This window comes from Crocodylus siamensis, chromosome 7, assembly GCF_052110815.1.
Source record: "Crocodylus siamensis isolate JL-2025a chromosome 7, ASM5211081v1, whole genome shotgun sequence".
Lineage (NCBI taxonomy): Eukaryota > Metazoa > Chordata > Crocodylia > Crocodylidae > Crocodylus > Crocodylus siamensis.
This window is the reverse complement of record NC_143401.1, coordinates 89048864-89062453: the sequence shown is the minus strand read 5'-3', so window position 1 is coordinate 89062453 and position 13590 is coordinate 89048864. Positions and strand designations below refer to the sequence as shown.

General features: G+C 49.2%; 1 protein-coding gene across 7 annotated transcripts in view; it reads right to left on the bottom strand.

Moving 5' to 3' along the window:
- The window catches only part of AFAP1L2 (actin filament associated protein 1 like 2), a 103394-nt gene that overhangs the window by 49632 nt on the left and 40172 nt on the right, over nucleotides 1–13590 (bottom strand). Inside the window, exon 1 of one of the 7 annotated variants that reach the window (XM_090058490.1) lies at nucleotides 11964–11982. The exons of the other annotated variants lie outside the window; for them this stretch is intronic. The gene's annotated coding sequence lies outside the window, so the exon portion shown is untranslated. Of the gene's footprint in view, nucleotides 1–11963; nucleotides 11983–13590 lie in introns of those variants that run through there. 7 annotated transcript variants of the gene reach the window in all.

The window sequence follows — 13590 nt, the reverse complement described above, 5'->3', positions numbered from 1 at the left end:
ACTATATCATTATTCCCCATCCACCTCGGGCCCGGGGTCTCGCACAACACATTTCATTGAATTCTAGGTAGAATTACAACCGCCCAGGAGTACGTAACCCGACATGTTCATTATTGATTGGTGCAAACCAGCTGGTGATGACCTGACACATTTAAAATGTGCGTCCCATGGTGAGATCAGCAGTATTTCCTAAGCAACAGCACTTGCATATCTGCACGAGGTACTACACGTGCCCTGTACAGGGCGTCCTCGACTTACATTTTGAGTTACAATGTTTCACACTTACAACGTTTATAAATTGACACCGTTTCAACTTTCTGACCCAGTTTCAACTTTGCAACACTTGATCCGACACCACGCCACACTGGCGAACAAGTTCATAGCACCACCCATCTCCCTGGAGTACATCTGTCCCAACATCCGTGGACACTTCCTTTAAGAAAGCAGACAAGACTCCAGAAAAACCTGCAGCCGAGACTCCAGCCACGAACCCTTCAAAAAGTCCAGCAAAGTCACCTCAAAGAAGTCCTTCCTAATCAGTATGATTGCTATTTACAATATAAATACATTAATGTAGCTACATTACTCATCTATAATTGACTGAATATAAAATTCTGCGTTATTTTTGGTGAAAATAGAGTATCAGGCCCTGGTTCAGGAACCAACCCCCCATTTATAGCACTGTTTCCTATGGAAAAATCGGTTCTGAGTTGCAACGTTTCAACTTAAGACGCCGTTTTCAGGAACCGATTGTGTTGTGAGTCTGAGGACTGCCTGTATTTCATTACAAAACAGAGATTATCCATCACTTCAAAATCCAGACATCACCCTTTTTCTTGTGAATTCTCCCAAAACTTTAAGACTATTAGCATCATTTCACATTAATTTCATTAATCCTAGAAAATTAGGGTTGAACGGGACCTCAGGAGGTCACATCTAGTCCAACCCCCTGCTCAAAGCAGGACCAGCTCCAACTAAATCATCCCAGCCACAGCTTTGCCTAGCGAGGTCTTAAAAACCACACCTCTCTGGGTCGCCTGTCCTAGTGCTTTACTACCCTCCCCCTGAGAAAATTTTCCCTTATATCTAACCTAAACTTCCCTTCCCTTGAGCCCATTGCTCCTTGCTCTGTCATCTGTCACCACTGCGAACAGCCCAGCTCCATCCTTTTTGCAACCCCCCTGCAGGTACTTGAAGGCTGCTATCAAACCTCCTCTTGGTCGTCTCTTCTCCAGACTAAATAAGCCCAGATCCCCCAGCCCCTCCTCAGAAGCCATGTGCCCATGAACTATTTTCACTGCCCTCCGCTGGACCCTCTCTAAGTTGTCCACATCCTTCCTGTACTGGGGAACACGGCACTCCAGAAGTGGCCTCACCAGTGCCAAATAAGAGGGGGGAAATTACTTCCCGCAATCTGCTGGCAACACACCTAGCAATGCAGCCCAGTATGCCATTAGCCTTCTTGGCAGCAAGGGGACACTGCTGGCTCGTATTCAGCTTATTGTTCACTGTCACCCCCAGGGTTTTTTCTGCAGAGCTGGTGCTTGGCCAGTTGGTCTCCAGCCTGTACTGGTGCATGGGATTGTCCCGACCTAAGTGCAGGACTTTGCACTTGTCATTGTTGAACCTCATGAGATTTCTTTTGGCCCAATCCTCCAATTTGTCAAGGCCACTCTGAATCCTAGCCCTACCCTCCAGCATATCTACACTTCCCCCCAGCTTTGTATCATCTGCAGACTTGCTGAGGGTGCACCCCATCCCATCTTCCAGATTGCTGACGAAGCCACAGAACAAAAGTGGCCTCAGGAGCGATCCTTGGGCGCTCCACTTGATACCGGCTGCCAGCTAGACATCAAACTATTGATTACAACTCTCTGAGCCTGATGATTTAACCAGTTTTCTATCCACCTTACAATTCATTCATCCAACCCGGACTTTCCTTAGCTTGCTTGCAAGCATTTTATGGGACACTGTATCAAAAGCCTTGCCAAAGTTAAGGTACATCATGTCCACTGCTCTTCCCACATCCACACAGCCAGTCATCTCATCACAGAAGACGATCAGGTTGGTCTGACATGACTTGCCCCTGGTGAATCCATGCTTTTTCTAATCACCTTCTCCAAGTGCTTGAAAATGGATTCCTTGAGGATCTGCTCCATGATTTTTCCAGGGACTTAGGTGAAGCTTCTTCAGTTCCTTAAGGATGGGCACTATATTTGCCCTTTTACAATTGTCCAGGACCTCTGCCAATTGCTATGAGTTTTCAAAGATGACGGCCAGTGGCTCTGCAATCACACCAGCCAGCTCCCTCAGCATGCTCAGGCGCGTTGCATATGGCCCCATGGACTTGTACATGTCCAGCTCTTCTAAGTAGTCCCTAACCTGTTCTTTCACCATGGAGGGCTGCTCACCTCCCCCCCAAACTGTGCTGCCCAGTGCAGTAGTCTAGGAGCTCACCTGGCCTGTAAAGATTGAGGCAAAAAGGGCATTAAGCACTTCAGCCTTTTCTGCATCCTTTGTCCCGTTCAGCGAGGGACCCGCACTTTCCCTGATCCTCCTCTCGCTACTGACGTACCTGTAGAAACCCTTCTTGCTACCCTTTGCACTAGCTGCAACTCCAGTTGCACTCTGGCCTTCCCAATTTCCCCCTGCCTGCCCGAGCAATGCTCTTACACTCCTCCCTAGTCGTCAGTCCAAGCTACCACTACTTGGACGCTTCCCTTGTGCGTTTTAGCTCACTGAAGAGTTCCCTGCTAAGCCAAGCTCATTTTCGCCATACTTGTTAGTCTCCCTGCACATCGGGATGGCTTGTTCCTGCACTCTCAGTAAAGTTTCTTTAAAGTACAGCCAGCTCTCCTGGCCTCCTCTCCCCATCAGACTGGCCTCCCGGGGGATCCTGCCCATCAGTTCCCTGAATGAGTCCAAGTCTGCTTTTCCAAAGTCCAGAGTCCTTACTCTGCTGCTCCTCACCCTTTCCTTCCTCAGGATCCTGAACTCGATCCTCTTGTGGTCACTGCTGCCCATGTTGCCATGCACTTATACATCCCCCACCAATTCTTCCGTTTGTGAGCAGCAGGTCAAGAAGAGCACGGCCCCTAGTTTGCCTCTCCAGCACTTGCACCATGAAGTTGTCCCCAACTCCCTCTAAAAACTTCCTGCATCGCTTGTGCATTGCTGTACTGCCCTCCCAGCAGATGTCAGGGTGACTGAAGTCCCCCACGAGAACCAGGGCCTGTGATCGGGGATCTTCTGCTAGTCCTTTGAAGAAAGCCTTGTCCGCCTCATCCTCGTGGTCCGGCAGTCTATAGCAGACCCCACCACGGCATCCCCCTTGTTGCTCTCCCCTCTGACCATAACCCAGAGACTTTCAACAGACTTATCTCCAGTTTCATACCGCGGCTCTGAGCAATCACAGTCTTTTTTTTGTTTTTTTTACATAAGATCCACGCCTTCTCCTCTTCTCCCCTCCTGTCCTTCCTGAACAGTCTGCACCCATCCATGACAGTGCCCCAGTCACGCGGTCTCCGTTACTCCAGCCACGGCATAGCTGTGCGACTGTGTGAGGACTCCCCGTTCTTCCTGCTTGTTTCCCAGGCTCCGCATTCATGTACAGACATGTGAGATAACAAGCTGATGGCCCTACTTTCTCAGGAAGAATGAGAGCGCCTCCCCCGATGTCACCTCCCGCTGGTGCTTCCTCCAGGTCACTCACTCCCCAACTTAACGAATGCACTCCCTGACCACCACCACGTGATGTTATCTTAAACCCCCAAAAGGAACAATAGGATTTTTTTTTTTGTTATCTCAAATAATTGTAAGAACTCAGGGGCGGGGAGGGGGGAATAGCTTTTAATCAATGACGACTAACTCCTTAAATGAGGCACCTATAAAGGGGCACTTACATACGCATTTCACTCATAAGCCAAGTCCCCTATTGCTGGGGCAAAAAAGTGCATTGCAGAGCATGAATAGCCTACACCAAGGCCAGCTGACTTCGGAGGGGCCATGGGCTGCAGACCAGGCCAGGCTGCCCCCAGGCCAAGGCTGCACCCCCTCAGGGGCAGCAACAAGAACCAGCAGCTAGAGGAGGCAGGGGGAGCCCAGAGACCCTCGTGGCGGGCAGAGAAGGGACAGCAGTGAGAAGACAGAGCAGGGGAAGGTGATGGAGGGAGATGGTGAGGGCCGGGGTAATGGGGCCCAGACCCATGGTGAGAAGCACAGGGAGCTGAAGAAGTGAAGGCAGCAAAAGCCCCCAGCCCACGAGTTGACCACTCATGGGCCCCATGCAACCCGTGGGCCACCACCTGTATAGGCCTGGAAATGCTTATTGAGCTGGAAGCATTTTACTTGCATCACAGGCAGGCGATGCAAGGCAGCTGGGGAACCAGGTATCCCTGTGCTGCAAGAGGCTTGCGCGCCAGCTGAATGCCACTGAAACTCAGAGGAGATGTACGAAGCACACGAGACTTTCTTCTGGCGTCTCCCTGCACAGTGTAATTTCAGCCCCCAACGTCGGGCTTACCAACACACCTGAGTCCTGCACGTAGTTACGCAGTTTTACCGGTAGACGTGTGTTCACGTTGGTGGTAACTCACCCATGCCGGGGGATTTTACTGATACAGCCATACTGGCTAAACAAGAAAAGCGCAACACCCCAGCCCAGAGCCACGGTTACACTGGGACAAAAGCTGCGTGTAGAGCAGTCCCCAGGGACTCGCTACGGTCCTAGTTACTTCAGCTGATCCCCGGCCACGTTGACACTAATCCTGATTTTGCCACAATCTCATATTTGAGATTCTGCTGCAAGCCCAACTTCCCGCCGCCAAGGGAACGTGAGAAAAACCTCAGCATCCTTCTTTCCTGCTTCTTTCCCCCCAGAAAATACATTGTTAGCCCCTGGACACAAGACAAGCTGCAATGCAAGCAGACTCTACCTGCTCAAAAGCAGGAGGCAAAACCCCTCAAACCCCAACATTTCTTTAATCCTATGATTTGCAAGGCGATCTCACCGCATTTCCAGGTCTTGACTTGTGCTTCGTTTAGTGGCCTTGCACAAGGTTTTGCACCGATACAAAAACAAACAGCAGCAGCCCATAGTCCCTGCCCTGACACAGCACCATAAATACTGCTGTCCCCTCCCCCAGATTTCAGAGTATTTCAGTCAAGCAACCTCATATTTCTGGGTAGACTCATTGCATCCTGCTTGCATGAAGCAGCAGCTGCAGTGTGGACCTCAGCAACCCCAGCATCACGCCCAGGACTGGACTGATGGCCTGGGGCAGCCCTGCTGTCTCCTTTCGGGGGCTGACGGGTGGAGTGGAAGTGGACAGGCAGGATTAATTGCTCAGTGGTGAGACTGAGCTCTTTGCTGCTGTGATGTGGCCAAACCCACCATGTCCATAATACAGGCTTCTGCTGGCATGGCTCTGCCAGTCAAGTGTCCTACCACCTTGCTTAGCTGTGCCACCTGAGTCTGTAGCAGAGACATTTTTACTGGGTTTGATGGACCACCCTTTGTAGATATCTGGCACCGCTCGGCTTTGCACAGAAATGAAGCTGCTTCTCAATTCCCTTATTACACTAATGTTTTGGCTCAGTGTTGTGGGCCTAACTTAGATGATGATGTTTAGTAATCCTCACTGAAGCTGAAGTGCTATTCCTGACCTCCCACTGAGCTTCTGTGTTGGAGCGGTTTATCCATCGGAAACACGCCGCGTGCTAGTTCAATGCAGGTGACACGGCTGGAGTTTAGGTCCAAGAGAGACTATTTGTACCCTGTAGTCTCAGGCCTTTACCCTCTGTGACACATTTTGCTATGGCCCAAAGCAGTCCCCAGTGTTCAGCATGCAGTAGAGAGCAGAAGTAGAGACCCCCTAGGACAGTGGTTTTCAACACGTGGCCCGTGGACCCCTGGGGGTCCGCAGACTATGTCTAAGGGGTCCGTGAAAGATGACTATGATCGATCAGAAGTATGCAAATACTCGCACTTACAATTCAAAGGGGTCCGCGCCTCCATTCAAAACTTTTTAAGCGTCCACAAATGAAAAGAAGCTGAAAACCACTGCTCCAAGAAAAGCCGTGCGCGGGGACGTAATCTCTGCCACCGCTTCAGCCGCAAAAGGGGAGTCCACACCTCACCACTGAGTCGGGCACTGTTGCAGGAGTCATCGAGCGAATTGCTGCTCTGTGCAGCACCCTCTCCCCTCACGGCCACAGCAACTAAGGTCAAACCCCTGCTCTGCTGTAAAAGCAGGAGACCTCTTAGAAGGTGGCATCCAACCATGGGAGCAAAGCAGGACATAGTCCTGCAGCGCTGGCAGGTCAACAACTGGGGCACGAGCAAATGCAGATGTTGAAGGACTCTCCTTCCATGCTGAGACAGATCGCTGGGGTCTTCTTCATTGGCACTAGGCCCAGCATGGATTGTGCTGCACACCTCCTTTCTCCCTCACCTAAGAAGTGGAGACAAGGAGCAGCATACTCAACGGATCCATGGATTCCCTCTTCCATGTCTTTCCCTCAAGAAGGGAGTGCAGGGCAAAGATTAAGTGTTGAGGCCTTTCCCTGAATAGAAGAAATGTGAACGGGCACAGAGGTGCCCACTATGCCAGGGTCATGCTGATCCTCCCCTGCTGAGCACGACCCGATCCCAGTTTACTCGCGGCTGAGCTAAGCAATGCCTGCTGTGTTTGGCCAGGCAATGCCCTTCCACCACCCTGCAACAGAGACCTTCCCTCTGAAGCAGCCCCCTGGCAGCAGGGGCTCCCAGATAACCTAACCACAATCCGCCCCGCTGGGAATCGAAACAGCAAAATAAGTCATTGCCGCTATGGAGCGGCCGGGAAGGAAAGAGAAGCTGGCTCTGTGCGTCACAGTGTAGGAAGACGGTATTGAAAGGGGCTTGCTGGGCTGCTCCACGTACTGTTGAGCGAACCGCTGGGCCCCCAGCCTTTCCTTGCACTGTTGGGAACGGCGCAAGAAGGGAATCAGGGCTAAGGTCGCTGTGCAATGAGCTGGCCAGGCGCTTCACTGATTTACCCCTGCCGGGGAGTAAGTCAGGGCAGAATCTCAACCCAGATTTGCAAACGGGCTTTTTTTTATTTTTTTTTTGAGTTCCTCCCTTTGCATCCCATCCATGAAGCTATATTAAGGTGCACAGGAAATGAGGGAGAGTTCTCCAACCCAGCAAAACAACCATTTACCGGATAAAAGAGATTCTGTTACTTGGTCTGTCCTGAACTCTGTTTACATGAACAAGAGCCAGTTATCCACAGTGGGAATAATATTCAGAATTGAACCTCTGAAACCCATTACATAAACACTCAGAAGGTATCACTAATCCTATCACAGATTGAAGAATTAGATCATTGTTTTCATTGAATGCTTCAGCAGAAAATCTGCAACAAGAAACTGCTGATGAACAAGTTTGAGCCTTTCCAGCAAGTTTAGTTTCTTTGGAACAGCTTAAACTCTAGGTTGACTCTTTACCCTCCCATTTTGTGCTAAAGGCCCTCAAAGGGATGGTTGCACCTTGGCTATAATTTAGCCGGTCTGGGGATTTCTCTCATTGCAGCCTAATGAGTATTCAGGCCCCCCTCACTAACTGACACGCTGCCTCCACAGACTTTGCTTTACACCCTTCTCACCTCTTCATCTGTAATTAGAGAGGGGCCTGATCTGCAGAGAACAATTCAAAGCTGATCTGGATCTGAACTTTCCCCAAGTGCTCACCAGTGTAATGACCAGGGGGAAGTCACGACAGGCTCCTCGGCTTGGAGGTTATAAGGCAGGGGCAGGCAATTTTTTCAGGTGAAGGGCCACTTACTGAGTTTTGGCAAGCTATCGAGGGCCACATGACAGGCAGCCAGGGGCAGATAAATATTAATTTTCTAAATTTTTCAGGGGCCCCGCGGGCCAGATAGAAAGGCCTGGCGGGCTGCATCCAGCCCCCGGGCCACATTTTCCCCACCCCTGTTATAAGAGCTGCTCCTTTTCAAAGGTGAGGAGGGTTACGGCTAAAATTTTCCCCAGGAGAAACAGTCATGAATTCAGTGTTGTTATTAATTAATCATACAGCTTAGTATGGGCATTGCTCTTCAGATCTTCAAAGAACTTTAAAAACATGATATGTTCAGGGGAAGGTATGAAGAAACTATAGGAAGATGGTTGCTTTAATCCCCGTTTAGGGTTAAAACAATTTCCTCTTTTCCTAAGTCCAAGAGCCCTTGTCACTGAAATCTAACATTTCACTTCTGACATCAATGACAATCATTAAGGAGAACAACAGCTTGAGGGCCTTGTTAAAAAGCCCTGTTAGCTTTTTACTAAGTGGTGGCTGGCTAATAAACTCCTTCGCCTTCAGCAGTAGAGTTGACTCGGTCAAGGGTATGATTAACAGAAAGCACCCTCGAGTTATCATCCCACCGTTTCTGGATATATGCAAACGAGCATCTTCGAAGTGCCCAATAAACCTGAATGAATGACTAGCCGCAACCCTGGGAACATCTTGTGATGCCACGGAGGCATTTCATCTTCAAGAATGACATCACTTTATACGACCTGAAGAAGATCCAGTCACTCAGTAAATCGGCCCTGAAAAATCGTGCCGCACACACAAACCACCACCAAAGTCCTGACAAACATGGTTTGTCAAGTTGTTTCAATCCTTTCTGCACCACAAATCATTATTTAATACTGCAATTTTCCTTCTAAAATTTAGGTCTTTAAACTCCCGCCCCAAAGGCAAACCAATGGCGAGTCTGAGAATGAAGCGCTTCAGAGCTTTCTAAATCCTCAAAGGGCTAAAGAAAACATGACAATCTTTATGGTAGGGTTTGCTATGATTACATTAGTTTTGTTTCATGTTTTCTCCAATCTTTTCAGATGTGGATGGGACCTGACCAAACATGAAAGGGGCTTGAATATGATGGCATTATCATTATTATTAATCACTGGGGTTGGGTAACTTCTTTTGATGAATAAACCCCGCAACAAAAAATGCAGTTCTCAGTCGGTCAAAAACTAGTCCCACTTCTACTGCAGGACTCAAACCCACATCACTCAGCACCTTGCAACTGCCCTAAATGCACTCAGCCGGGGGGGGGGGTTCAAACTGTGTCCATGACAGGTCATCGGGGGCTCCCCCAAAGAGATTGGGGACAACGGCAAAGTGGGCTGGGAGGCAGCGTGCTGTCACTGCCAAGCTGGGTTGCTGGTCTCCGTGCCAGTTGTCAGCAGAGGGGTCGGGGTTCCTCGGCTGAAGAAGTGATAAGAAAGGGCTCTATGAACTTAACAAATTTGAAAACCACTGCACTAAGCTGCAGGGAACTCAGAGGCGAGTCTCAGGCACTACTGATGAAGCTACTCTACTGTCCAAACTATTGAAGTAGTCACTGGGGCTGGGCCTGGAAGCTGAATTACCCAAGTGGGCATCTGAATCCTAAAGTTAGGGAGTCATTTTTTCTGTCTCCCAAAATGCTGAATGACTTTTGTGAACGGTGCCACTATTCTACCCTTTGCTGCATGAGAGCTGTTAGATAAGGAAATAATCATTTGTCCTGAAAGAAACAAAAATAAAATAGTGGGGGGAAGGGGCAAATTTGATTTAGTTTTCCATTCAGCTGCCAGACCCAGAAAAGGCACCTGCTGCTCAAACAAAGGAAGAAGTCTGTGCAGGCCTCACACTGCTGAGAGTTTCCTCCCACTGAAATCAGTCAGTACCAGTGGATTGGGATTTTGTCCACCAGTGTCAGAAGCTGTGAGATAGAGTCACCAGCTGGCCAAACCAACAGGGTGGATTTGGAGACAAAGATCGACCCAATCTCTACCTCTGGCATGTATCTTCATGTTATAGCTCATTGTACATGCACTTACAGCATGAGAGAGGCACAGGTTACACGTTTTAAGAAATACAGATCACGGGACGAGAGATGTTGCACTGGAATAGTTACAATGAAGATCTTCGGTGGTCTGAAGACCTCTTGGTATCAATTCAGTGCTCAATGACCCACAAAGTCCATTTAGGACCCTACATACACCTCTGGTCTGAATATTCAACAGCCAGACAGAAGGTGGCAAGTCAGGGGCACCCCCTCTATTCCCCCCCACAAAAAATTAGGGAATCTGTAGAGGGGGCTGTCCAAGCCAGCACTTTCTGCTATATTTTGCTGCCCCTGCATTGAAGCCAGGATTATCATTTTAGGTACATTATAAAAACACATGGTTATAAGAAATCATATGAAATGCCACCATGAGATGCCAAGGCAGGCAGGTCAAGTCTCCCCCAGGGTGTACTGTGGCAATGTTTTAGTTTGGTATTTGTGCTGTCACACAGGGCTCGTCTCCCAGGGACATCCGGCAAGTGACTAAGTTCATTCACGAGGATGGAGGCGTCACATCAGGTGGAAGACAGCAGAGGATGGGTACAACTGCCCGAGCAATGTACGATTTGGTTAGTGCTGGTTGTGAAAAAGGAGTCTCCCAGTCGCTCGTGGACGGTGGAGAGGAGGGATGGGAGGGAAAGTTAGTCAAAAGCAGGTGTTACAAGGGAGTGTGATATGGAGTAAGTGCCATTGGTGCCCAACATGGAGATAGTGCAACCAGCTGTGAACAAGGTGTAGTGGTGAGGCTCCTGGACCTCTGTTACACCAGGAGCCCGGCTGAGTTGGGAGCTGATGTCAGGCAAATCACTTACTCCAATTAGCCAGAAATGACCTGTTTTAACATATAAAAGCCAACTTTGCATACACAGAAATATAATATTTAAGTCTACCACTTGGTTACCATGAGCTCCTTGAGGCAATCTCAAAAACAAGGTGCTTGCTAGGAGCCTGATAATTCCCTGATCATTCACACACAGCACTGGCTCACTTCCCAGGACTGACACCTCCCCACCAGCTTCCTAACAAGCCTCATATCAGTCTGGCACCTCCACTTCCCCACTTTGACTATCAGGTTTGCTCTTAATTACTCTGCCCTATTTTAGGGGATGCTAATGAGCAGAACAAACCCAGTCCACGAGGCATGAGATCTGGTATCTTTTTCTTCCCGTGTCAGCTTTAAGCAACAGGAAAGTCGCTATTTGTAGTTGAAAAGAAATGAAATGATTTTGAAAAGAGGGATGACTTGGCTGACTGGCAGCAGGAAAGCTTCAGGAAAGGCAGCATTATAAAAGCAAACTTCAAAAGGAAAAGCGACAAGGACCCGAGTGTTTGTGAGATGCCTAAGGAAGTCATTAGAATTTAAAAGATACATAAATTGTGCAAGTGCTGTCAGCTCCGGAGATCTGAACTGCATCCAAAACCACTTTCTTTTTTGCCTTTTACAGTGCTCCCCAGCCCATGCTAGCAATGAAGGTTCATGCACATCGCTGTCTTACAGCATCTTTCAGCAGCCGCTGACAATGGGAAAGAGACTCCAGCCCACGAATAACGACAGGAACTCCACCCTCATTCACGACTTTATTAATAGCTGCCTTGCTTTCAGTGTTGCTAGACTGGAGAAAATGTCTACAAATCCTTCAGTGATAAGCTGTTATTGTACCATGGAGGTTTAGATCTGTATTGATGACAGAGCTTTCTACTGCTAGGGCTGTTGCCTGAAGCTGAGGTTTCAAAGGCCACCCCTGCCTAAAGCAACAGTTGGCCCACTGACGGCTGATCGTCCAGCTCAAATATTACTCAAACTAAGACTATGCAATGTTAAATGAGGATCAAACAACATTTCTGTTAAAGCCAAATGGTTTCAAATCCATTTTTTGTGTGCCAGGTTCTTTGTGCTTGGATGCACATGGCTTGTCCTAACAGCTTAGCTATGAGTCTGGGGTTCAGCTGAAGCTCGCTGCATTTTGTCTGGTTGCCACTCAACGCAGCAAATCCAGACTGAGATCACTGATATACCGACTCCATTCCCTCAGGTTTGCAAACATCTTAGCGAACTCCTCGCCCAAGGTAAACATTTGTTACCAGCTCGGAAACCAGACGAGGTGGGTTGACTCAGGAAAGGTTTGGCCAGGAACCAGATCCCAGGTGCATGCAGCCCACGTTCTCCTTCCTACGCTAAGGCCTCACTCATCACCGTGCTCCTCCAGTGTTATCCTGACAAAACAACACGGGAACCAATAGCTGTAACATAATGAGGTCAATCAAGCTCTTTAACCCCACATTTCTACAAAAAAAGCACTGTTATCGTGCAAGTGTTAATAAGAATCACTAACGCATCATTCAAAATAACATCCTTCCATTTAACGCTCTTCATCCTCAAGCTGCACAAACCTTTGCACTTATGCAGGCAATATTTACACTACATTTTCTTTGACAAATACAATACTGTGTCTAGAAGACAAATAGCAATGGTATTTCTTCTTTTCATTATTGTTTTATTCATAAGAATAGTAAGAAGTAGAGAAGTCAGAAATAGGTCACCAATAGCTTGAGACTTAGAAAACAGGAAGCACAGAGATTTGATGACGGACAGGGAGCACTACTAAGTCATTGTGATTATTCTGGGAAAGCAGGTGGAGTCAAGACACCTTCACAACTTGAATCTGTCAGCTGGGCCCAAACGTGGTGATTACATTTTTAGACAAATCCCCGCAGTCACAGTGCAGCTGTCAATCTAGGAAACCAACCAAATGACTTTTACAGCTTGATATTGTCTGCAAAATACAGTTAATGAAGACAATTCAGCAGTCCCTGAATTTTCTGGTTGGCCATTAGAAAGGCAGGAAAGCAAATTATCCTCCTGACCTAGGTAAAGCTCTTCTTTAAAGTTGGATTTAGCTAGGGTTACCATACGTCTAGGTTTTTCTAAATGCATCCTCTTTTTGGAGCCTCCAATCTCCGACCGGGCTGTTTTTTGAAATCTGAACTGATCTCCAGGATCTTGCTCCGCTCCGCTGGTGGGAGCAGGGGGCGGGAGATGGGAGGCAGCAGGTGCAAGTCGTCTGCGTGCACACACCCACACGTGACCGCCGCACAGCCTGGCAGGGTCACTGGAGCAGCATCAGCAGCTGGATGCAGGTAAGTCTGTGGGGGGTAGGGGTTGGAGGGCCAGGGGTTGGGGACTGTCTGAGGGGCTGTGTGTGTGTGTGTGTTCATGCATGGCAAGGGTGTGTGAAGGGGGTGGGTGCCTGCCGGGGCTGGGGAAAGTGGTCTGGACACTGGGGCTGAAGCACTGCAGGCATGGTGGCGGGCAGATACCTGCCCTTCCAGCAGGGAAGGGGGTGGGGAAGCCCTTTAAGGGCAACAGGAAGCTCCAGCCAGGCCGGGGGCACTGGGGCCGGTGCCCTTGCTCGAGGGGCTGGACAGGCTGAGAGATGTTTAATGGGGGAGGGGGGAATAGCCAGGGTGCCTGGTGCAATGCTGGAGCCCCAGCCCAGGGCAGGGGGTGTCCCGGGCAGCCCCTCTTCCCTCCTACCTGCAACTGGGCCGGACTCGCTCCACCGCCACCTGCACGAATCAGATTTGCCATGTTTCAGCCCAGTCAGGCAGGGCTGGGGGGACTAAAGGGCTGCGGGTTGGGAGTGAGGGGCACTGGCAGGGCTGGGGGGCTGTGGTTTGGGAGTGAGGGGCACCAGCATGGCCTGGGGGG